Consider the following 5,008-nt stretch of genomic DNA (forward strand, 5'->3'; position numbering starts at 1 on the left):
TTGCCGGAGCTTGCTCAAACTCATGTCCATTGACTCAGTGATGCCATCCAACTGTCTCATCCTCTGTCGTCCCCTTCTCCTCCTGCCTTCAATCTTTCCCAGCATCAGGGTCTTTTCCAGTCAGCTCTTTACATCAGGTGGCCAAAGTATTGGAGTTTCAGCTTCAGCATCAGTCCTTCCAATGAATATTCAGGACTGATTTCCTTTAGGATGGACTGGTCTGATCTCCTTGTAGTCCAAGGGACTCTCAAGAGTCTTCTCCAACACCACAGTTCAAAAGCATCGATTCCTCAGTGCCCAGCTTTCTTTATAGTCAAACTCTCACATCCATACATGACTACTGGAAAAACCATAGCTTTGACTAGATGGACCTTTGTTGGCAAAGTAATGTAATGTCATTGTTACATAGAAGATATTTATGACTCTGGAGGTGGGATTATCAAACAAGAGATTATAGAATCAAAGGAGAGAGCCCAAAACTAAGCAATCCCTGAGGCAACCCAAAGTTTAGAAGTTGAACAAAGGAGATTGGGAAAAAAGAGGCAGTGAAGTCAGAGGAAAACAAGAAAGAGTGGTGCCATGGAAACCCAGAAGAGGATGTTTGAAGAATGCAAGTGATCAACCCTGCTAAACACCTGTAAGAGATCAAGCAGGACAAGGACGGAGAGATGTCTCTGAATTTAGTGATGTTGAGATGATTGGTGGCCTCAACAAGAGCGGATATGTTGGAGTGGTAAGAATGGACACCCCCCTGGACTGAGTTTAGAAGGGAAAGGAAAGGTAAGAAGTAGAGATAGTGACTAATCATGGACCACAAGTCTAAGAAATGTTGCTTCAAAGGAGAACAAAAGAATGGAAATGGAGATGGGTGAGGTGTTAAAAATGGGAGATACATGGGCATATCTGAATAATGATGGAAATGATCCAATAGAGATCGAGAAACTCAAGTGGGAGAGAAAGGGGATAACTGAACTTTAAGATATGCCTCTAAGTTAATTTGTTTCCACATGAATAACCCGTTGTCTTGATACCATCCACTGATTCATCCATTTGTTCCCTGCTGATTTGGAACCTTAAAAAATATGAAATACTCCTTTGTATTCCATAGTCTGTCCTACTGTTCTTCCATGATTTGGCTTCCATGCCACTAAGACCATTTTCAAGTTATGCCCATTGTGATGGACCTGTTTTATCTCAGCTGTTGTTCTTAGCAGACTAATTTTGTTCTGGCAATGCAGTATTCTCTTGGACGTCTCTCAGGATGTAAGGTAGAATTTTTAAAACATTTTCCACATGAACTATCCCCTCAGAAGTCAATTGTTTTTTTGTTCATTCTAGTGTTTCTCCACTGTGCTGTTGGTTTTCCTGAAACGTCTACTGACAGGCCATTCATGTGAAGGACTGAGATGGCTACATTTTGATAAATTGATCTGTAGTCTTATGCAGTTGTGAATCACTCTTCACCGGACACATTTTCTCTCAGATGTGACAGAGCTGTGCGGGTGAACAGTTAGGATGTGCCAACAGGAGGATTCCTGTTTATGAGGCATGGATGGGGAACAGGTGGCAATCAGAGGTGGGGAAAGTGTCTTAGTGGATGTATCAGGGTTTAGAGGATTTAACTGCTATTCCAACATGTCCTTTGTTCTCCATCACCTTATGGTGGTCTACAAATTACCTGGACAATCCCCACTGATCTCTCCAACCACGGAGTCAATGCTGGGCTCCCTTTATATGCACAAGAAGGGCTTTATTTAGAAAGCTGCTCTCACTGGCCATGGCCAGGGCTAAACACTACAGCAAGACACTGTGCACAGAGTTGGAGAATGGCCCAGCCACTTTGGCAGACCTTTACCTATCTTCTCTACTTTCTGTTTCATGACTCACTCTAGCTCCTAAGCCCTGCGAATTCTGAGCTTTTCAGGGGCTCTATTTGGAAGATTCATAATCATTTCTCCAGTATCCTTCTTCCATTCCTGTGTAAGCAGGATGTGGGTTCCAGAGTATAATTTCCAGAAATTTCCTATTGTTTCTGAAAGGTCAGATAACAGTGATTTAGTGTACAGTCCTATAGAATCGGACTGCCTGGCTCCAACAAGCTCTTAACCTCTCTGTGGCTCTGTTTACTCATTTTGAAATTGCATAATAATAGTGCCAACCTTGCAGAATTATTTAAGTGGTTTAATGCACATGAATTGTTTCGTGCAGTAGCTGGCCCCCTGGAAGCACTGAATGTATGTGTGTGTGTGCTGTGCTCAGTCGTGTCTCTTTGTGACCCCATGGACTGTCACCTGCCAGGTTCCTCTGTCCATCGGATTTCCTAGGGAAAAATACTGGAGTGGGTTGTCAGTTCCTTCTCCAAGGGATCTTCCTGACCCCCATCGTTTGTGTCTCCTGCCTCGGCAGGTGGATTCTTTACCACTGTGCTATTTGAATTTCACATTCTCTTGATTTACTTAGAGTAAGTATAGTTGTAAGAAATCCTAGAGATCTTCTAATAGAGCACTCTCCTTTTAAAAATGAGACAAGTGCTCGGGCCTGGTGCACTGGGAAAACCCAGAAGGATCGGATAGAGAGGGAGGTAGGAGAGGGGATCGGGATGGGGAATACATGTAAATCCATGGCTGATTCATGTCAATGTATGACAAAAACCACTACAATATTGTAAAGTAATTAGCCTCCAACTAATAAAAATAAATGAAAAAAAAAAACAACAACAAAAAAACAAACTAAATAAATAAATAAATAAAAATGTGCAAAGAAAAAAAAATGGGCAAAGAAATAAGAACTTCTCCAAGGCTATAAGTCTATTTAGGGGAAGAACTTATACAAAAGTCAAGATCTCTTACATCTTAGTCCAATTCCTCTCTTACTGAAAATAACTAGATAAATACTTACCTTAGGTACCAAAGTTATAAACTATGTATGTCTGGGACCATTCTTTGTCCCTTTTCTCCTCTGAAAACAGAACAGTCCTTCCTTGTATTTAAAGCCCATCTTTCCACCTGGACTTTGATCCCATTCTCTCCTCCTGCTTTCTCTAATATTTTCTTATTAACAATACCTTCTTTTTGTGGTATATTCAATCTCTTTCTCTGAACTGGATCCTTTCCACTGGTCTTTGATCATGTTGAAATCTATCCCAAGTCATTCAAGCCCTGATGCTCCCACTCCTGGATTCTGCTTTATCTTTCCACTCTCTTTCACCTCCAAACTCCTGCAAACTCCTCTTCACATTGTGGGTACTTTCTTCTTCTCGCATCCCACTGGAGCCTGCCTCTGGCCTTATCACTCCAGCAAGCATCTCTCACTAAAATCACTTATGACTTCCAAGTTACTAAATCCAATTTTCAGGCATCAGATTCTCCCACATCTCAGCAGCTGGGACCCAGGTGATGGGTTCCACCATCTTGAAACATGGTCCTCTTTGGGCTGTAGGATCCTGACACTCCTGTGATGTTTATCCTCTCTCCTTTGCCATTCTTTCTCTGTAATGTATGTTCGTTCATCACTTCCACCTGACTGGTAAAGGTTGCAGTTACATGAACAGGTCTTGCTTCTTTTATTTTCCCTTAATTTTTTAGAGTGCTTTAGTTCTTTTCTATGTTTGAGTCTCTGCTCTTCCTGGGTGAGTTAGAGTCCAAGGCTTTAATGACGGTTTATATAACATTAGCTTCCATGTTTCTATCTCCAACTCAGACCTATCTGCCTATGGACTACTGTCATCCTTTCTTAGACAGCTCAAAAATTCCTCAAAATCAACATGTTCAAACAGAAATCTTTGATTTCCTCTCCTAAAGAAGACACACTAGCAATATTTCATAGCTCTGAAAGGCACACTAATCAATGAAGTTATGCACCCTCCAAACCTAGGAGTTATCATCTTTGAGACCCCCTCATTCCCTATATCCAATCCAGTATCAAATTTGTTTTCTAAATACATCTTGAATCCATCCACTTCTCTCTGCTTTCACCTCAACTCCCAGATGCAGCTACCATCCTCTCTACCCTAGACCACAAAGTGATCTCTTCACGGCCACGTGCTCTCTCCATTCTTTCTTGATATTGCAGTCGGACCAAGGTTTTCAAAATGCATGTCTGGGGACATCCCTGGCAGTCTAGTGGTTAGGACTCTGCACTTTCACTATTGGGGATGTGGGTTTGATTCACTTCTGACTCCCTCCCCTTCCCCATTCTCGACACACATCTCCATAAAACCATTTAATAGCTTCTTCTTCTTCTTAGGAAGGAGACAGTGTTCTTCCATAGGGCTCGCAAAGACCTGCTGCCTCTGGCTCCTGCTTACTTTTCCAGCTCACCTTGCGAGGCACTCCCTGCCACTGTCTCCCTACCTTTTTCCCTGTGATTCATATGTGCCAGGCCCCTCCCACCACAGGGCTGCTGAACATACTGTTTCCTCCGCTTGGACCAGTCATCTCTCCCCTCTTTGCGTGGTTAACTCCTTCTCAGCCTCTGGGATCTCAGCTTGAGCATTATTTGCACAGGGAATACGACTTGGCCTTCACTGATGAATTCAGGCATCCTTATCACAGCCTCGCCTGGCACCAGATACTGATTCATTACCATTGCGGTCGTCTATTTATTTGTGTGAATACCTGAATAATTTCTCTCTCCCCTCACTACTCACTCATTCACTCAGCAAATATATACTGAAATCCTAGTAATACATATACCAGGCATGATTTTAGAAGGGGCGACCAACTATAAACAAAGAGCTCTGCAATATGACATCCAGAGGTGAAAAGTACCCTGAAGAAATAGGAAGTGGGAGAAGAGGACAGAGAGTATGAGAGGCTGCTGGCTTGGATAGGATGGTGAGGGAAGGCTTCTTGGAGGCAGTGATGGAGCCCAGGTTTCATTGAAGAGGAGGGCAAGTCAGGAGGTGGCCTGGGGGATAAGCATCCCAGGTCAAGGACCAGTCAGCAGTGAGTGGGGCTGGAGTGGAGCAAGGTTTGGGCAAGGTCAGGAAAAAACTACCACTAGAAGC

The sequence above is a fragment of the Dama dama genome, chromosome X, assembly GCF_033118175.1.
Source record: "Dama dama isolate Ldn47 chromosome X, ASM3311817v1, whole genome shotgun sequence".
NCBI classification, from domain to species: domain Eukaryota; kingdom Metazoa; phylum Chordata; class Mammalia; order Artiodactyla; family Cervidae; genus Dama; species Dama dama.